This window comes from Gobio gobio, assembly GCF_949357685.1.
Source record: "Gobio gobio genome assembly, chromosome: 14".
Classification (NCBI taxonomy): domain Eukaryota; kingdom Metazoa; phylum Chordata; class Actinopteri; order Cypriniformes; family Gobionidae; genus Gobio; species Gobio gobio.
Window position 1 is genome coordinate 4,912,832 of NC_137107.1, and position 21,858 is coordinate 4,934,689.

Sequence of the window (21,858 nt, forward strand, 5' to 3'; positions counted from 1 at the left end):
CATGCCAAAAATCATTAGGATACTAAGATCATGTTCCATGAAGATATTTAGTAAATGTCCTACCGTAAATATGTATGTAGTCATATGCATTGCTAAGGACTTCATTTGGACAACTTTAAAGGAGATTTTCTCAATATTTAGACGTTTTTACACCCTCAGACGAAATTACACCTTCATGGAAAGATTATTTATTCAGGGTCACAATTATAAAATAAGAAAGAGTCTGCAATTCATATTTGTGCTCGTTTCTTATCTTTGTGGGTATTGTTAAAATGTGTTGTTGTTGTAGTTTAGTAACCTAACCCAGTGTGTCAAATGAATGAAATTAAATAGATTACCGGTAAGTATATACATTTTTATATAGGAAGACCCACCTCTCTCTCTCTCTCTCTCTCTCTCTCTCTCTCTCTCTCTCTCTCTCTATCTCTCTTGTTTTGAAGTGTGTCGTTGTAATTTATTCAGGAAACATGGGTTGAAAACCTATTCAATAGCTACAATAGCTCTCAAAGTTTTTCCCACGGTGGCCACAAGTGGATTCGTCCTTTAGATTAGGGTATAGCATCAAATAAATAAAGAACAATTCCTAAACATTGAGAGTCAGACACTAGGTTTAATTAAGCTCGCGTAATACTGCATTTGTATTCTTACACTTGATGCCTTTTCACCTCAAGACATCTCGGTGTTTCCCTCACACGCACACACACACTCATACGGAGAGTCAGGGTTGTGGGCGCATGCGCAGTGGAATCCCCGCTGCAGCGTAGAGCCACTAGCGACGCTTCCCAGGCAACGCGCGCGTGCCTCAGCCTCAGCACCTCCTCCTCCTCCGCCGCCGTCCGTCCGTCCGTCGCACCACAACACATCCACAGCGTGATGATGATGATGATGATGATGATGATGATGGCACCGCGCATTAACGCCATGTAACCCCGAATAACATCGGAATCCACGACCGCGTAAAAGAAGACCTACCCAACTACAGTTATTCGTAAGTACATGCCAATTACGCACAACACGAGTGTGTGTTTTCACATTCTTATGTCATGAGGACTCGAGGCATAGGCTCGCCTCTAATATGGGCTGTAGAATACGCTGACAGATCGATAATATACATTGTCTGCCGCCAGTTTATTAATTTTCCCATTTGGCGAAATTACACCTGTTATCTCATCACATGCCTACACAGTGCTCTGGGGGATGACGTCATGCGTTATGGATGATGATGAGTGACGTCATGGTATCTGATGGAATGAGGATTTAAAAAGCGAGTAAGAGTTTGGGCTTATGAAATGAACAGAGCTCTTGGACAGAAAGCGATCCCTCATTTTCTCACTATGGTGTAGTTGAACTCTCACTGTGACTGTCTGAACGCTGTCTTTACCACCAATTCTGCTTATCTTATTGATAAGCAAAGCTTTTTTTGGAATTTGGAAATGAGGTATAATGTGGTTTTGTTTCTGGAATATCCCTTTATACAGAGGCTAAACCCTGGGTGCCCTTTTCCCACAGATCTGAGATGGGAATGCTGGGTTTGAGTCTGGGAACAGATTACGTAAATGTGTCTTTCCACCAGCATAGTTGAGGTGTTGCCATGGTTTCCTCTATAGAGGCTGGCTGCGTATTTACACTCAGAAGAGAGAGATAATTCAGCTGTGCAGAGAAATAACTTTGTTTTGATGGCTCGGTCGGTTTCCAATAGCTTTATTTCACATACTGGAAGGTAGGAGACAACATTATGCAACATTATATATATATATATGTGTGCGAGTGTGTGTGTGTGTGTGTGTGTGACCCTGGAGGACAAAACCAGTCGTGCGTCTCACGGGTATAGATTCTTAGTATAGATATTTAGTAAATGTTACCGTAAATATATCATAAATGTATTATTAGTAGTGATATGCATTGCTGAGGACTTCATTTGGACAACTTTAAAGGAGATTTTCTCAATATTTAGATTTTTTTTGCACCCTCAGATTCCAGATTTTCAAATAGTTCGGCTAAATATTGTGACCCTGCCTGGACCACAAAACCAATAATAATAAAAAGATAAATACATTTTTTTGAAATTGAGATTTCTATATCATCTGAAAGCTGAATAAATAAGCATCCTTGATGTATGGTTTGTTAGGACAATATTTGGCCGAGATATACGACTATTAATATGTTTATAAAGCAAATAGAGCCTGCTGACCAAATTATGAGACAATATTTTACTGCACTTTTTTCTTTACCGTAATGCAAAATAATAATACATTTAAAAAATAAACATTTAGTTTAGTAACCATATACAGTATAGTCAGAAACTATATTACAAAAACAGTCAAAACTGTACAGAATACAAGTTATAGTAACTAAAAATGTATGTAAAATAGAAAGCATGCCTAATACTATAGTAATTGAAATAACTATGAAATATGGAAATTACTAAATTTTTTGGAAATTGAGATGTATACAGCATCTGAAAGTTCTTCCTATTGATGTGTGGTTTATTAGGACAATATTTAGCTGAACTATTTGAAAATCTGAGGGTGCAAATAAATCTAAATATTGAGAAAATCTCCTTTAAGTTGTCCAAATGAAGTCCTCAGCAATGCATATCACTACTAATAATAAATATTTACGGTAGGACATTTACTAAATATCTTCATGGAACATGATCTTAATATCCTAATGATTTTTGGCATGATAGAAAAATGTATAATTTTGACCCTTACAATGTATTGTTGGCTATTTCCACAGATATACCCGTGAGACGCATATATACTGTATATTCTATATTAATTTTTCTATTTTATTCACACATTTCCTGGTATTTTCTGTTATGCGTGTATAAATCTTTGTTGGGTCTGTTTGGTGATGCACTGTGGGACGGGAAACTAATCACTGCGTGTGATTGTGACATTTTATATGAACCTCGAAACACGTACCAGATCATTTACCTAATAGGATTTTATGATGTGCTGATTAAAACCTCATTCTTGTAAATGGAAGTATAAATGACCTGGATGAAAATGGACTAACCCAGCAATTGGGTCGTTTTAACCCAGTGAATGTTAAATGTTTGCTTAAAACAACCCAATCGCTGGATTAAAACAACCCAATTGCTGGGTTAGTCCATTTTCAACCCAACCTGGGTTGTTTTTAACCCAGCATTTTTTAGAGCGTACAGTTCCCACTGGATTTCGTCCTTTGCAAATAAATTTAATAAAGCCGGAACCTCGTCGTCAGTCCATCGGTCGTATTTTGTAAACTCAATTGTTGATTCGAATAGTAAACGACTCTTACTGCACGCACCGCGTCTGCAACAGACTTGAAAAATAGTGGTTGAAATAAAATGCTGTGTCAAGTCGACCAATCAGCATGTTCAGCGCCCAAGTCCCACCCCCGAAAGTTCCTGAAAAAGTGCTATCTCACGAGCAGGGACATTTTTACCCGGGAACTTCATTTAGACCCCGGTTCCACCTCAAAGTCACTCGTTCCTGCTGTGGAAACACGGCTATAATCACAATATTTTGGTCAATCACGATTATTTAACACGATTATTGGTGGTTGATATGATCATGATGTCAGTGAAAGTGATCAAACCCATAAAAAATACAACAGAACAAAAATACAAAAGAAATAACCAGTGCTTTAGGTTTTTCAGGAAGATGAACTGACAGTGGTATTCAGATTTCTGTGTCTGGCGCTCGGTGGGACTTTTATGTTGTAGTTCTCTGTTCTTTTCTGTGTCCTGTTTCCTGTGGAGTTTTGTAGTTCTTTGTAGTGCTCTCCAATGTCAAGTTCATCCAAGAAAAGAAACGAATAGGCCGATATTTTGATGAGATCAGTCAGGACACAGGGAAGTTGGAGACACACTCAAAGAGCTGGAAATACTTGGGAAGACTAATATTTCATTTTTATTGTGAGTGTACAGTTTTGACTGTCTTACTCTTATCTTAAATGTGTATTTTAAGTTGTTTCCGCTGTTATAATGAGGGGGTAGTAGGGAGACGACATCATCCAGATGTGTTTATTTGTCATTATTCTATTTATTCTGTGTACTGTTACACCCCGACTATATAGTAGGTGAAAAACAGTATGTGAATTACGAAGTATGTCCAAATTCACAGTACTCATAAAGGAGTAGGCGAAAAGTACCCGGATGACCTACTACTTCCGGTGAGATTCTGGAGTGTGCATGTGATGACACTTTACTCTGTCCCATGAGGCCATGGGGGAGGTTTGGTGAATGACAGTCGCTAGGTTTCCATCCAAAGTTGCGAATGTAACTTATGCGCAAAATTGCAATATCATATGAAACATTTGCGAAAAAGCACCGTTTCCATCCAGTGACTCGAAGAGAACATAATCGTCACTTCCTGATAAACTACAGCTAAAAATGACTAAGAAACATAGGAGAAGCCACCATATAAAATAATTTTCGTATATATAATACATTATTTGTGTCTCAGAGAAACGTATGTGTCTCAATAAACAGATGCTGCTGTTTGGGAACGCAGTCATGTAAGACGGTTCTAGGAGGGAAATATACCGAGCATCTTTAACAACAGACTTCTGAATGACCAAAAATCAAGCATTCAGCGTTAGTTCAGGCAGGCCACGTAGTCTGAAAAATTCCAACCCCGCCCATATCAGCTGATCCAATTCCTATTCACTCAGTTGGCAACTCTCAAACAGGACACCTTACTTAAGCGCAGCTTCAGTTCAATCTGCCAGCTCGGCTGCTTCTGCTGCACTCTGCTTTGCGACCCACCTCCTCCCCAGCTCCTCCTTAAACTGTGTTTAACTTAATCAATGCCATTCTGTTGTCATTGAGGCATACTCTGTTCTAAATGGGGGGTTTCGCTGCCCTCCCAGTTTAAAAATGGGAGGTTGTCCCCCGAATCTGCTGCTGCTGGAGCTCATGAAAAGGATGGAGAATTTAGAACAGAGCCATGTCGCCACATGTACATTTTTAACAGAATATGCCAATAAAAAGTCGACTAAAAGTTTGTCTATGGTGTTTTTAACTTAAGTGGACCTGACTAAACAGCATTTCAGATGCTATATTTCCGCTGGTTACAGTTATGCTGTTACATCGCAAAAGTCACATTATTTTTCTTAACGCACATCGAGGAATTTATTCGGTAAATGCATTTTCATCGTAGTTTATGCGCATATTTTCATATCGGATAGAAAATGTATCCGACTCAAATGAGCGTATACGTTTTTTATGCAAATTTTTTAGAATTTATGCGCATCTTGGCGTTTCCATTCAGCATTTCTTGATGCAATATCCCAAAATGCGCATAAAAATAGGTGGATGGAAACATAGCTAATGCTGTGTTAAAACCAAACGTGAATAGAGTGATTTCAATGTTAAATCAATGGAAAGGCGCGTTGACGCGCGTCTGGAGGTCCTGCGGCGCAATAGATGCCTTTCGCGCGGCGCGATGGACGCGATTCCACCTTGTTCGTGCGTCCAATTTGCACGAATTTAACGTGAATTGAGCGTCTTGCGCGATACGCTATTTACACGCGAGTGGTGCTTTTTGTGCATTCACGCGTTTGAAGTGAATTCGCGTCTGATGTCCGAGTTGAAAAATTTCAACTTTGGCGTTGAAATTCGTCAATTTTACCTCATTAACCAGTCATGAGCCTGCTTGCTACTGTCACATGGTAAAGTGACGTGATGAGAAACCCTGCATAATTAAAAAATACTACTATTGTGTCACAAAAATGTAGTTTTAAGACTTTTTCAGGTGAGAATGTAGTTGTTTAAAGCTCAAATCTGTGGTTTATTTATAAAAAGAGTGTCATGAATCTATAATTTGTGTTCTGCCCAATCTTTTTGACTGAGGGCAAAGAGAAGTTTCATAATGCCTGGACCACATTTGTGTGGCTATTAATGTTTAATATATATTTTTAATGAAAATGAAAAGAGGCAGAGTGGTGTTTTCTGACATTTTTCTCCTGAAGCGCCTTGAACGCGAGTCAATTTTGCTTCAAACGCTCAATTTATACACGCGTCCATTTCGCTGGATTCAAAATGTTGAAGCGTCAAACTAGACACGATTTTGACGCTCTATTCGTGTTTGCCGTAATGTAGCAATGCAACTGACGCTGTAGGTCACATGATAATGACAACATGGCTGATGTAGTACGGCCAGATTACATTCTCTATAGAGCATACTTTTTTAGCCATTGTGAAGTAAATACTCAAGAGAGTACGAGATTTCGGACGCAGCCCTGGTATCCGTCAGGCTTGAAATTCTCTTTGTATGTAGCAAGGCTGGATAAAACAGAGAAATATATAGGCCGTTCCCATGCAGAGGAAAGTTCTCAGTTATGGAGGAATCAGCTTTGACTCAGATGTGTCTGCTGAAATTCCCTACAAGACCGAGATGCCAGATGTGGGCCGGATCAGGGCCTGTTGCTGTCTGGGATAGGAATATAAAGCAATACAATGAATGTGGAGTGTGTTTATCCCATCATGTGGCCTTGGATGGGATGTTGAGAATTATTTGACTTTACTTTGACTTTTCATTACAGATTTTGGCATCTTGACAAACCTCAGCATTGTGAGACGTTGAGATCTCGGTTGAAACGTGTGAGGTTTGTGTCTGAAAGGTGAATGACACAATGCTAGACCCGAGATTGCTGTTCCAATAGCAAAAGCAGTTCTTCTCTGAGGAGGTGTTCTGGTTGCTAGGCTCCTCCTCCTCACAGTGTTTGTTTGGTTCGAATGGGCTTCATTGATTGAGATCACAGCATCATGTGCCCCACAGATCGAGGTTCCCGCTTCAGGATGTTTATGTGCACATCTTGATGGATGTTTATCACCACTATAACAGCTGCAAAAAGGGTTCACGGCCTCAGGGAGCATTGTGACCTATTTTAAAAATATATATATTTTTTGCTTTTCTTTTTTGGAAATGGCAAAATAGCCTGAAAATAGAGTATGTGTTTAGAGTAGCATTACAACGAGATTGTCTCTGACTAACAGACTAGAAGCTCTAGTACTCACCGGAGCATGAGAGAGGCCTTGGTTGGTTGTCATGGAAATGGCCATAGGCTTCAAGGCAATTTGCCTGTCAGAGTGAACCCATAAGACATAAAGTGGCAAAATGTTCTGCTAATAAATATTTAATCATGGATTTTCATATGGAATTATGTTAGACAAAAATGTGCATTTATATCAAACATTTATTTTGATATTGTAAGTATATTTTCTTTTTTTTTGTAATATATTTTAGTATAGTGTATAGTAGTATCTGTATAGTAGTGTCTAGTATAGTATAGTGTACAAAGCTCCTGGGCCAGTGGCCAAGCCCTCAATGGCTGAACACTAAGCTTTAGTTGTCTTAACCACAAGTGATTGGTCAGGAAATTAGCACATTTAAACACATGCACTACTTAAAAAGCCATTGCTGTTTGTGACAGGTTATGGGGAGTTGTGTGTGTGGAGTGATGGATTGCAATGAAACACGAGTTGCATGGTGATGCTCCAGAGTGGCGTTCTCAAAAATCTGCTGAGAAATATAATAATAAATGCATTTCTGTCATGACAACTCTTAGAGTGTTTGGCATGGTAATGGATTTGACAATCTTGATATGTTTGGTCTTAGCAGAATAGATCTGCTATGCTGCTGCTGTTGTTATTGCTGTTGCTGTTATTGCTGCTGCTGCTGTTATTGCTGCTGCTGTTATTGCTGTTGCTGTTATTGCTGCTGCTGCTGTTATTGCTGCTGTTGTTATTGCTGTTGCTGTTATTGCTGTTGCTGTTATTGCTGTTGCTGTTATTACTGCTGCTGCTGCTGCTGCTGTTGCTGTTATTGCTGCTGTTGCTGTTATTGCTGCTGCTGCTGCTGCTGCTGTTGCTGTTATTGCTGTTGCTGTTATTGCTGCTGCTGCTGCTGTTACTGTTATTGCTGCTGCTGCTGCTGCTGTTGCTGTTATTGCTGTTGCTGTTATTGCTGCTGCTGCTGCTGTTGCTGTTATTGCTGTTGCTGTTATTGCTGCTGCTGCTGCTGTTACTGTTATTGCTGCTGCTGCTGCTGTTGCTGTTATTGCTGTTGCTGTTATTGCTGTTGCTGTTATTGCTGTTGCTGTTATTGCTGCTGCTGCTGCTGTTGCTGTTATTGCTGTTGCTGTTATTGCTGTTGCTGTTATTGCTGTTGCTGTTATTGCTGCTGCTGCTGCTGTTACTGTTATTGCTGCTGCTGCTGCTGTTGCTGTTATTGCTGTTGCTGTTATTGCTGTTGCTGTTATTGCTGTTGCTGTTATTGCTGCTGCTGCTGCTGTTGCTGTTATTGCTGTTGCTGTTATTGCTGCTGCTGCTGTTGCTGTTATTGCTGTTGCTGTTATTGCTGCTGCTGCTGCTGTTGCTGTTATTGCTGCTGCTGCTGCTGCTGCTGTTGTTATTGCTGCTGCTGCTGCTGTTGCTGTTATTGCTGTTGCTGTTATTGCTGCTGCTGCTGCTGTTGCTGTTATTGCTGTTGCTGTTATTGCTGCTGCTGCTGTTGCTGTTATTGCTGTTGCTGTTATTGCTGCTGCTGCTGCTGTTGTTATTGCTGTTGCTGTTATTGCTGTTGCTGTTATTGCTGCTGCTGCTGCTGCTGTTGCTGTTATTGCTGCTGCTGCTGCTGTTGCTGTTATTGCTGTTGCTGTTATTGCTGCTAATGTTATTGCTGCTGCTGCTGTTATTGCTGCTACTGCTGTTATTGCTGCTACTGCTGTTATTGCTGCTGCTGCTGTTATTGCTGCTACTGCTGTTATTGCTGCTGTTGCTGCTGCTGTTATTTTTGCTGCTGTTATTGCTGTTGCTGTTATTGCTGCTGCTGTTATTGCTGCTGTTGCTGTTATTGCTGCTGCTGCTGCTGTTATTGCTCCTGCTGCTGCTGTTATTGCTGCTGCTGCTGTTATTGCTGTTGCTGTTATTGCTGCTGCTGCTGTTATTGCTGCTGCTGTTATTGCTGCTGCTGTTACTGCTGCTGCTGTTATTGCTACTGCTGCTGCTGTTATTGCTGCTGCTGCTGCTGTTATTGATGCTGCTGCTGCTGTTATTGCTGCTGCTGCTGTTATTGCTGCTGCTGCTGTTATTGCTGTTGCTGTTATTGTTGCTGCTTTTATTGCTGCTGAAGTTATTGGTGCTACTGTTGCTGTTCTTATTGCTGCTGTTATTGCTGTTGCTGTTATTGCTGCTGCTGCTGTTATTGGTGCTACTGTTATTGCTGCTGTTGCTGTTATTGCTGTTGCTGTTATTGCTGCTGCTGTTATTGCTGCTGCTGCTGTTATTGCTGCTGCTGCTGTTATTTTTGCTGCTGCTGTTATTCCTGCTGCTGTTATTGCTGCTGCTGCTGTTATTGGTGCTACTGTTATTGCTGCTGTTGCTGTTGCTGTTATTGGTGCTGCTGCTGTTATTGCTGCTGCTGTTATTGCTGCTGCTGTTATTGGTGCTACTGCTGTTATTGCTGCTGCTGTTATTGCTGCTGCTGCTGTTATTGCTGCTGCTTTTGTTATTCCTGCTGCTGTTATTGCTGCTGCTGTTATTGCTGCTGCAGTTATTGCTGCTACTTCTGCTGCTGTTATTGCTGCTGTTATTGCTGCTACTGCTGTTATTGCTGTTGCTGTTATTGGTTCTGCTGCTGCTGCTGTTATTGCTGCTGCTGCTGTTATTGCTGCTGCTGCTGCTGTTATTGCTGCTGCTGCTTTTATTGCTGCTTCTGCTGTTATTGCTGCTGCTGTTATTGCTGCTGATGTTATTGGTACTGCTGTTATTGGTGCTACTGTTACCTAACTGATCCACTTTCGCAGCACGACTGAAGCGCGGTGTTGTGACGCTTCCCCTCATGTGTATGTTGATGGGCGTTCCTCAAGTTTACCGCTATGGGTGTGCGTTTGAGCCAGCGGAGGAATGAAAAACAAAGGACCGGCGAGAGACTTCCCTCCGTCTCCATGTGCTCTACTTCTATTGGATAGTCGCGTTAGGTTCAACGGATTCATTTGCATAAAGTTGAGCTTCGGCCAGCTTTTTGACGCGCGGCATTTGTTCAAATGCAGCGCCGCCTTCCCGGAATGCTTTGCGTGCGCGTTAAAGTCGCTTGACGTCACCCATAGGAATAAAGTGGAGTGCGGCACGACAGAAGTGCTGCACGGACAAGTGGATCAGCACCCTTATTGCTGTTGCTGTTATTGCTGTTGCTGTTCTTGCTGCTGCTGCTGTTATTGCTGCTGCTGCTGCTTTTATTGCTGCTTCTGCTGTTATTGCTGCTGCTGTTATTGCTGCTGATGTTATTGGTGCTGCTGTTATTGGTGCTGCTGTTATTGCTGCTGCTGTTATTGCTGTTGCTGTTATTGCTGCTGCTGCTGCTGTTATTGCTGCTGCTGTTATTGGTGCTGCTGTTATTGGTGCTACTGTTATTGCTGCTGCTGCTGTTATTGCTGCTGCTGCTGTCATTGCTGCTGCTGTTATTGGTGCTGCTGCTGTTATTGCTGCTGCTGTTATTGCTGCTGCTGTTATTATTGCTGCTGCTGTTATTGCTGCTGCTGCTTTTATTGCTGCTGCTGTTATTGCTGCTGCTGCTGTTATTGCTGCTGATGTTATTGGTGCTACTGTTGCTGTTCTTATTGCTGCTGCTGTTATTGCTGTTGCTGTTATTGCTGCTGCTGCTGTTATTGCTGCTGCTGTTATTGCTGCTGATGTTATTGGTGCTACTGTTATTGCTGCTGTTGCTGTTATCGCTGCTGCTGTTATTGCTGCTGCTGTTATTGGTGCTACTGTTGCTGTTCTTATTGCTGCTGCTGTTATTTCTGCTGCTGTTATTGCTGCTGCTGCTGTTATTGCTGCTGCTGTTATTGCTGCTGCTGCTGTTATTCCTGCTGCTGTTATTGCTGCTGTTGTTATTGGTGCTACTGTTGCTGTTCTTATTGCTGCTGCTGCTGTTATTGCTGCTGCTGTTATTGCTGCTGCTGCTGTTATTGCTGCTGCTGCTGTTATTGCTGCTGCTGCTGCTGTTATTGCTGCTGCTGCTGTTATTCCTGCTGCTGTTGTTATTGGTGCTACTGTTGCTGTTCTTATTGCTGCTGCTGTTGCTGTTATTGCTGCTGTTATTGCTGCTGCTGTTATTGCTGCTGCTGTTATTGGTGCTACTGTTGCTGTTCTTATTGCTGCTGCTGTTATTGCTGCTGCTGCTGTTATTGCTGCTGCTGCTGTTATTGCTGCTGCTGTTATTGGTGCTACTGCTGTTATTGCTGCTGCTGTTATTGCTGCTGCTGCTGTTATTGCTGCTGCTGCTGCTGTTATTGCTGCTGCTGCTGTTATTGGTGCTACTGCTGTTATTGCTGCTGCTGCAGTTATTGCTGCTGCTGCTGTTATTGGTGCTACTGCTGTTATTGCTGCTGCTGCAGTTATTGCTGCTACTTCTGCTGCTGTTATTGCTGCTACTGCAGTTATTGCTGCTGCTGCTGTTATTGGTGCTACTGCTGTTATTGCTGCTGCTGCTGTTATTGCTGCTGCTGCTGTTATTGGTGCTACTGCTGTTATTGCTGCTGCTGCAGTTATTGCTGCTACTTCTGCTGCTGTTATTGCTGCTACTGCTGTTATTGCTGTTGCTGTTATTGGTTCTGCTGCTGCTGCTGTTGCTATTATTGCTGCTGATGATGATTATTGCTGCTGCTGCTGCTGCTGTTATTGCTGCTGCAGAGTAAGCACAGGACTTGCTACTGCGAATACACACACAACATGCTGCTGTGAGCAATTAAGACATGCTGCTGCTGTACAATATAATGTACATTAAGTACTCGTAGCAGATCTATACATGTGGAGCTGGGGATAGTGGTGGGTTTCTGAAAGCGTGCTGCAACTGTAACTGTCGTAGACCAGTAAGAGCTGTGCGTGTAAACCTCACTCCCCTGATCTCAAGAGGCGCTCTAGCAACTTCAGCCTCCTTGATACAGCACCGCCTCCCATACCGGAGACCACGATCCCAATCCCACTCGTAGCAGGTCAAGTAGGACCGGATGTACAACTACTACAGCAAATGCTGAGCGAGCTCATTGGCTACTGATAGAGCTGGAACCAATCAGCCGTGCCCTATAGAGAAGGATGTGATTGCAAGCAGATTGAGTTAAGGATCAGTCAACACCATCTAGAGTTTCATGACAGAACTTTGTATCTGGTGTGTGATTGTGTGGGGAGCCTAGTGCAGAATGGCTTGCTTCACACTAATGAAAAGTTGTATCTAAAGACGAATGATCAGATGCTCTACCAAAATTGGAAAGACAACCAAGAAGCGGCTTGAGAACAAGTCCATCAGGCTCATCAGGGTTTTGGCATTGTCAGAGTTTAGATTTGAACCATAATGTGAATATTTGGTGCCACATTAAACTCAAATGAAACTGGGAGACATACTAAATGCTCTAGGCCTGCAGATGCTTCTACACACAGGAGTGTGTGTGTGTGTGTGTGTGTGTGTGTGTGTGTGTGTGTGTGTGTGTGTGTGTGTGTGTGTGTGTGTGTGTGTGTGTGTGTGTGTGTGTGTGTGTGTGTGTGTGTGTGTGTGTGTGTGTGTGTTCGCTTCTACACACACATTAGTGAGAGAATTGGCCGCTCTCAGGAGTGTGTGTGTGTGTGTGTGTGTGTGTGTTCGCTTCTACACACACATTAGTGAGAGAATTGGCCGCTCTCAGGAGTGTGTGTGTGTGTGTGTGTGTGTGTGTGTGTGTGTGTTCGCTTCTACACACATTAGTGAGAGAATGGGCCGCTCTCAGGAGCTCAGAGAACTCAAGCGTGGGGCCGTGATCGGTGGACACCTGTGCAATAAGGCCAAATATTATACTAAATATTCCACACTTAACTGTTAGTGGTGTTATAACAAAGTGGAAGCAATTGGGAACAACAGCAACTCAGCCAAGAAGTAGTAGGCCACGTAAAATCACAGAGCGGGGTCAGCGCATGCTGAGGGTCACAGAAGTCGCCAACTTTCTGCTGGTAAATATCTCCAGACCTCCTGTGGCCTTCAGATGAGCTCAAGATCAGTGTGTAGAGCTTCATGGAATGGGTTTCCATGGCCGAGCAGCTCATCCAAGCCTTACAGCACCAAGTGCAATGCAAAGCGTGGGATGCAGTGGGGTAAGGTGCGCCACCACTGGACTCTAGAGCAGTGAGACGTGTTCTCTGAGTGACAATCCCATGGACGAGTCTGGGTTTGGCGGATGCCAGGAGAACGGGACTTGCCTGACTGCATTGTGCCAAGTGTAAAGTTTGGTGGAGGGGAGATTATGGGGTGGGTTGTTTTTCAGGGGTTGGCCCCTTAGTTCCAGTGAAAGGAACTCTTAATGCTTCACCAAGACATTTTGGACAATTTCATGCTCCCAACTTTGTGGGCTCAGTTTGGGGACGGCCCCTTCCTGTCCCAGCATGACTGACCAGTGCACAAAGCATCGCTCCATAAAGACATGGATGAGCGAGTTTGGTGTGGAGGAACTGGAGTCCTGACCTCAACCCGATTTGGGATGAATTAGAGCGGAGACTGAGAGCCAGGCCTTCTCGTCCAACATCAGAGTCCTGACCTCAAAAATGCGCTTCTAGAAGAATCCCCATAAACACACTCCTAAACCTTGAGGAAAGCCTTCCCAGAAGAGCTGAAGCTGTGAGAGCTGCAAAGCGTGGGCCGACTCCATATTAAACCCTATGGATTAAGAATGGGAAGTCATTAAAGTTCATGTGCATGTAAAGGCAGGCGTCCCAAACCTTTTGGCAATATAGTGTTTATTTCCTTTTAAAGACGGAAAGACTACATAACAGGATCTGATTCACAAAAATTGGTTTCCAAATGCAAAGAGAAGGTGCAGTCTTTAAAACCATTCTCTACAAAATACGTGAAACACTGAATCCTTGTAGCCAAAGTAGGCGTTAACGGGCTAAACTCTCAAACTTGCTTTTGATACATTGATTAGGACATTTTTTTTATCCGTTATGATGGCTAATAATACCCAATGCCTTAGATTACATGATCTCATCCCACAACAGGCGTGGAGTGTGTTTACAGAGATCGAATCTCTGTGTCATTGTTTACAATTGTGTGCATCCATGTCAGCACAATAATATAAATGTTTTACATTTCTTCTGCAATTAGAATCAGCTCTATTATGCATTTTATGGAATACTTGATTAACATGCTAGGAAAAGCCCTACTATAGCACACTTGATTTAAAAATGTGATTTATCTGCCTGTATACATGACAGTTATTGGTCCAGTAAATGATAATATGCCAATTTTTTTATCACAACCCACAGCCCACTTACCGTCTGTTTGTTTGTTTGCATCAAGTCAGACAATATCGTGTGATTCTTTATTCAAATTGGCTCAATAATTAACGTAGTGTTTTTTTCTATTTATTTTCCATTTGGATTTTTATTGCTGTGTATTCTTACAATCCCAATACAAATGTACATTTTTTGGGACAGCAAATGTAAAGCCTGATGTATGTTTGTCAATACTCCCCTATAGTGCAAATGGTCTCTCCATTTACAATTGTGCCACTAAGCATATTTTGGAAAATTAATTATGAATCGTGGCAAAATTTGTGAGGTGAAATTGTCTCACAGCAATCCAGTTTTAGTATCATATCAACAAATTTACTTTTTATAAAGTGCAACAAAAGATAATTAAAACATAATGATTTAAAATGTAATTCAAAGTAAATTCAAAGTGTCTGTTTAAGGACACATTTACGTGAATATTATATTATCTGCAAATGTTTGTTTTTTTAATATACTTTTTAAAGGTTTGAAGTACACTACAAGGGCACATTCAATATAATTAAGGCCTTATTTTTCACAGGAAATGCCATATAAAATTATTTTAGTTTGTAGGTAACTCATTTAGAAAAACGTTTTATGAAGTGCAAGAGATAATCAATCTTGGGGAACTGGCATCTGTGGAGAGAAGACTGTCGGCAGTGTAATAAATGACCATCTCCATTAATATTCTAAGGTTTTTTTGTTTAGTTTCACTGTGTTTTAAGCCACATCCACACGAAGCCAGAGCTTTCCCTGTCCAATCTTTTTTTCCCTCAAGAAATATCTGCGTACACACGAAACCACTGAACCCGACTCAAAGTGATGTAGTACACATGCCAGGCCAGTGTGTGGCGCTGTAATTCTGCCACAGAGATACACTAAAAATGGAGAAGAAGAGTGGGTGTAATGAAGTTTGGTGATATGGGAAGGAGGCGGGAACCGCCGAACGTTAAAAGACTTTAATCAAATAATAAACACAAAATGAAAGTAAAAGCGACAGCCCCTCGACTTCTGCGCGCACACACATAACCAAACGTAAACAAAACAACGTAAAGTCCAGGCCTGGTCCTCTCTCGTCTCGTTATATGCTTCTGGGCTCCCTCATGAGAGGACTCTCAATCATGCACCGGTCTCGCTCGCTCCTCCCACGTCTCTCGCTCATCAACCTCGCCACAAAGTGGTACAGCAACGGTCGGAAGTGAGGCAAAATCTCACAATAAAATAACAAATAATTTTTTTTTAATGTTTTATTAACGCCTACACCTACCTCAACCCTAAACCTAACCTTACAATAATGCAAATACAGTAATTAAAAGACGCAATATTGATGTGCGCATGCCCAGTGGTCGTAGTTGTATCCCTTCTAGACTTTACCGTACCGGACCTGAGGCCCAGGCACGTGCAGAGGGGGGGGGCTTTGGGTGCTCGAGCCCCTGCCCTTTTTCAAAATGAATCAAAAGTGCCCCTCTCAGACAAATATCAATGATAATATAGTGGTCAATAAAACTAAATAAATGTGATTATTATAACATGACAATGTATACAATAGTAACGAACGGCTCAAAAGACAGACCATTTCTGTTGAGGCGTTGCCATAACGCGTTGCTATGGGTCGCGTGCGTTTTGATTGACAGCTGATTTTCCACTGTTCGGAAACGGCTCTCGAGCCAAATATGGTCCTTTCAGAGAGTGTGTGACCTTACGGGAAGAAAAGTGAACCAATATTTTTTTATATATCCATAATCAGAGCTTATGTGTAGATTTAATTACAAAGCTATATATTAGCTATATATTTTAAAGTATTACACAATTCACCAATGCCCGTTTGTCATGTATATACACCAACCAATCGTGATCTGGCAAAGCAAGTTCAAATTCCATTGGGCGATGTGAAGCGGTCATTTTCTGTTCTTATTCATAAATCGGTTGAAAATTACATGGACAGACGAACTAACGTTTGTGGAACGATTTCCTGCGGTTTGGCTCATTTTATAAATTGCATCACTGACACTGACAAAATGGATTTTAACTGACAACAAACAAATCCCTGCACAAAACCACAGCAGCAAAATTCGCATTAATGGTAAGTAGTGTTAAATTCACTTTTATGTATATTGATACACCGTTTACTATTTCATGAAACTATCAACGTTAACAAAACCCAAGTGACTGGCGAAATGGTTACGTGAAAGGACTTTATTATACTATTTTTGAATATTATGCAGCATTATGAATTAAGTCTCTTATGTTCATCAAGCCTACATTTATTTGATAAAAAACAGCAATATTGCGAAATATATTAAAATAATGGTTTTCTATTTTAAAATAATTTAAAATATAATTTATTCCTGTGATCACAGCTGGATTTTCAGCACCATTACTCCACTCTTCAGTGTCACATGATCATTCAGAAATCATTCTAATATGAGGATTTAATGTCAATGATGGAAACTGTGATAGCCTACTATTTTCAAGATTCTTTGATTAATAAAAAGTTAAAAAGAACATAATGTAATAATATTTCACAATATTAGGATACTGTTTTTTCTGTATTTTTGATTAAATAAATGCAGGCTTGATGAGCATAAGGATATATATATATATATATATATATATATATATATATATATATATATATATATATATATATATATATATATATATATATATATATATATATATATATATATATATATATATATATATATATATATATATATATATATATATTTACATATTGCCCCTTTTTTACATTTGAGCCCCTGCCCCTGATGAACTCTCTGCACGGCCCTGCTGAGGCCTATACCATGAAGCCGGTTTAGCTGGCTAGCCAGATATGTTTATACTTAGTTTGTGCCAATCCTGGGTTTTTGGTACCATTAAAGTGGTTTGGCTTTTAGCTGCGTTCATCTCCATAGTAACTTGCGCTCCATGGCTAACCTGCTCCAGGGCAGGTTATGTTCTGGATAATAGAGATCAAACTGAAATTGGACCAATCAGCTGTCAGCAAAGTGACACGCCTCTGATGTAATAAAGTCACTCCCCCTTTTTCTACTCCAAATTAAAGGTCACTACATAGCAAATGGTTTTTAATGACTAAAGCGTCTGTCTTTTAATAGTGCTTATTTATAATAATAATAATACTTTTGAAGGATTTAGATATCATTTATGTAATTTTTATACCCTTAATCAATTACACATGTATCATTTTAGGTCATCAAACATTAATAGGCACTTTGTTAAAATTAATATAAATAGCCTATATAAAGGTCATACAAATAAGCTTTAAAATCAATAAATAAAGATATAAAGATTTCTACATGTGAGCTTAAAAGTTCAGTTCTCTCTGTATATCAACTAACTTCATAACTTTTACTTGCATTGATGTAATAAGATTTTTCTTTAAGTTGTCCTCTTTTATAGACAGCTCTTTTCTTCTTCCTGTGTAAATTTGTTTAAATTCGTAATATTTTTCAATCATGTAATATTCTGCAGAAGAGAGAAATTAATCTCCGTTTCACTGATCCACAGCCTGTGATTGGCTGTTCACTGCTGATGTCACAGCTCCTAAACTCAGGATCAAAGCCTGAGTTGACAGAGAAAGCTGATGATCGGCATCATGGGACCAACAAAGCCTGAATAGATTGCTTTGGTTTTGTCAACTCTAAACTAATCCTGTAACCCTGAGTTTGTTAAACTACCATCATGGTACAGGCCCCACGTGGTGTGATGACATCACTGTTTCACAAAATATACGGATTGGCTGTACACGCGAAAACACAAGGGTGTCGTTTTCAGATTCATCCACTCTGGGACAAAAAATACCGGTTTCAGGCTCCCAAAACTCTGGATCCGTCTGGACGAAACGCTCATATGGTAAAAATTTTTTACGTACACAGCTAAACGCGCCTCTGTGTGGACGGGGCCTTAATTTGTTTTTCCAAGTTCTCATTCAGTAATTGTTGTCATGGTTACTGATTGCTTTGTGCACCTGTTTCTTGTTCAGTTCGTTTTCTCCTGTGAATTAAGGGTAAGTTTACACGACACTAGCCACTTTTACATTTGCACTTTTTTGTCATTCCGATTAAAATCATTCCGATTGAAAGATTCGGTGGACTGTTTACATGAGACGTTATCTAAACCGATGTGGTTTTTACATGTGCTGACTTTCAATCGGAATCATTTTGTGACATGCGCACAATTTGTCTGCCGCATCAGATTCGTAACGTTGCCAATTTATAGTAACTGCGACGTTCGTGGATCAATAGTTCTGTGTTGGTATTTTTTATATTTATTTATTTTTCTGCGGACATGCAGTAAGTTACTTTTTTTATGTAACTTATGAGAAACCGAGAGAAATGTCGACACGTCCTCTCCAGCAGCTTGAATGTTCCCCGTTGCCATGGCAACTCTCAAAGGCCACCAGGACATATACAGTTTTATAAAAGCTATTTATTGTTTGTTGTAAAGTGTAAGACTCACCTCAGAAAAATAAAATTCTTCTGTCAGACGCAGTGAAGCCTCGGACAAACGCTGTCAAGATGAGATGGTGTAGCCAGGCTATGTCTGTGTCATTATTCCAACATTAGATTCATAACTTGTTATGAAATAAAAAGTTTAATACCTCAGAAAAATGAACTTTCCTCTCTTGTCAACATTAGCCGGGTGTGAGCGCGGCGCGCCCTCTTCAGTTGTTATATACAACTACATATACATATATCGCGTCACAGAAAGACGTGCACTCACAGTAATCGGATCAGGTCGTTTACATGGTGGAATTTTTCGTTTGATCGGTTCGTGAAAAGGTTTATCCAACCTCTCTCAAACCGATTACAATTTAATTCGGTTTGGGCATTTTTTATTCCGATTGAGGTGTTTATATGGAGCGTTTTCATTCGGATTGTACTTTTAAACCGATTACAGTGCTCCATGTAAATGCACATAATGATGTACTAAAAACAGAAAAGTTGTCGACAATGTTGTCAAAACGATCCCCGTTCACATGGATCCGCGAAAACAACAAAAAACGCTGTATTCTGCCGCCAGGCCAGTAGATGGCGATGCCAGTTTGTAAAGAAACATGACGCGCCTATAGACTGAACCCGTAATACGCATGTGCAATTTGCTTTGTAGTTTACATTACAACAAGACAACAGAATTGTTTTGGGCTTTGTCTAAACGTGTTTGTCTAAAAGTCTAAAAGTTTAAAAGTTTTTGTATGTACAGCTTCCCCAGACCTCTATGTAAATAATATACGGATGCAGGTATTTATTCCATTGCTTGTGACTTCATGAACTCTTTCATTGATCCTCTTCATCTCCCTCCTACGTTGTTCTATTGTGTATCCTGTAAAAGATGTTAAATTATCAGCATTTCATCATTGTCCTGTGTGGGGTGTACATCTGTCACTGTTTTACTCTAATTTAAGAAACACTTTCATTGAGTTCAACTTCCGTTTGAGTCCGCTTCGATCCTACAGACTGGAGCCCTTCCATTTGGATGCTTTTGTTGAAGGCTAGCGTTCATTTAAACAAAATAGATAGTGTATAATGTGAGGCTGGATGTTTTACTGTTTGTATATGAATAATTCAATAGAATACAAACCTTAATTTAATTCAGGAAGATTCCCCTCAGGACAGAATACAGAGTGACTGTTGACAAACTGATCCAGTTATACTCAGCGCTGGGCTGGCGTGTCATTTGTATTGTCAGTAAGATTGATTCAACACTTAAAAGGGTTCTTCACCGCTGGCAAAATGGGTTTCAATAACACTTGGCTGCCTATAGAGTAGAAAGGCTGTTGAAATTTTTGAAATCGGTGCTATCTTACTAGAGAAAACTAGAAAATGTTGTTGCTTTCCCTTTTGACAAATAAGGCTTCAACACCCATAATGCACTGGGCTTGTTGCCGTCCAAGGCCACGGCCACCAGTCTGTTCTGGATACAGTTACCAGAGTCAAATAACGCTTTGCTTTAGTAGGAAATACTTCTTAGCAAACTTTTTAGTCATAATGGTGTTGACTTGCATTGTTTGGGTAAACGTTTAGCGGGAGTGAGTTACTTACAGTTTCCAGAGTCGTTTCAAGATTTGCAAAAATGGAGAGAACTCTGCAATGCAAAATCTGAAAAATCTCCATGTTTGTAGTCAACATTTCAAGCTGGATGATAACAAACAGTGTTTCAGGCCAAACAGAGGGAGAAAATCTGAATGAAACTGCGAGCCTATTGATGAATCACGATTTCTGTGTGAAAACGTTTGTACATTGATTTTTATACAAAAATAGGCGGTTAGTGATTGAGACCCTGTGTTATGTGTGTTCCCACATAATGTGTGAAGTTGAGTGTCCGATTAAATAAAGTCAAATTATTTTTATAGATTTGACAAATATGTAGTCTGAAAGAACTACATTATGGAGAAAAAATGTAGTGATCAGTTATTTAAGGATGCACGATATATCGGTCACCATATCATTATCACCCGATATATGTTAATTTTTAGTGTTATCTTTATCGTCCCGATAAGAACATTTGGCCGATATATTAAAGCCGATGAATAATGTATTATTCCCTTCAGCTGAGACACATCAGATGCGCAGTTCGCCATGATGGATTTGAATTGCTTGAAATATGATTGGAATCACTTAAAAAAAAGGAAAATACAGTTCTACAGGAAAGACTCGGGAGAATTATATCGACAATAGTGCATTTATTAATAGCTCAGCAAGCTAATAATATACAAAGTAAATTTGGCGTAGGCCCCGTCCGTAGGCATAATTCGAGGGTATCGGATCTGCAATTCCTGCCTCAAGTCTGTCATATCGGCTACATAAAATTATAATGAGAACATCATAATTGTGTGCTTAGGACATGGATTTTAATGTTGAGACTTTTGTTTTTGTAATCAGGCTCTCAGAAATTATATAAAAATGTGGAATTTTTATTTAGATATATTGGCCAATATATCGGTTACTGGCTTTCAAATATAAAGAAATGGATGCTCCAGCGTAGTTCTACCTGGAAGACTCCACTGTCACATCATTCACTAATTATCTATCTAGCCAATCGTAAACAATTCTATAACATTTTTTATTTCGATTTATCGGCCAATATATTGGTTATCGGCTTTCAAATATCAAGAATTATTAGTTATCATAATCTGCAAAAATGTTCATATCGGTGCATCAGGTCTCAAAAATTATATAAACATTTTTATTAAGATATGTCGGCCAATATATTGGTTATTTGCTATCAAATATAAAGAATTATCGTTATCGTATCAGGCAAAATTTTCACATCGGTTCATCGGCTCTCAAAAATTCTACAACATTTTTTATTTCGATTTATCGGCCAATAAATGACTTATCGGCCTTCAAATATAAAGAATTATCGGTTATCATAATCAGCAAAAATGTTCATATCGGTGCATCAGGTCTCAAAAATTATATAAACATTTGTATATATATATATATATTTGCCAATATATCGGTTATCGGCTTTCAAATATAAAGAATTATTGGTTATCGCATCGGGCAAAATTTTCTCATCTGTGCATCGGCTCTCTATAATATTTT

The 21,858-nt window shown here is 40.2% G+C and overlaps 1 protein-coding gene across 1 annotated transcript in view; it reads left to right on the top strand.

Moving 5' to 3' along the window:
- Nucleotides 1–859: 859 nt before the first annotated feature.
- The window catches only part of LOC307137167 (actin-binding protein WASF3), a 47,987-nt gene continuing 26,988 nt past the window's right edge, over nt 860–21,858 (top strand). Inside the window, exon 1 of the mRNA XM_079834667.1 lies at nt 860–988. The gene's annotated coding sequence lies outside the window, so the exon portion shown is untranslated. The remainder of the gene's footprint in view (nt 989–21,858) is intronic.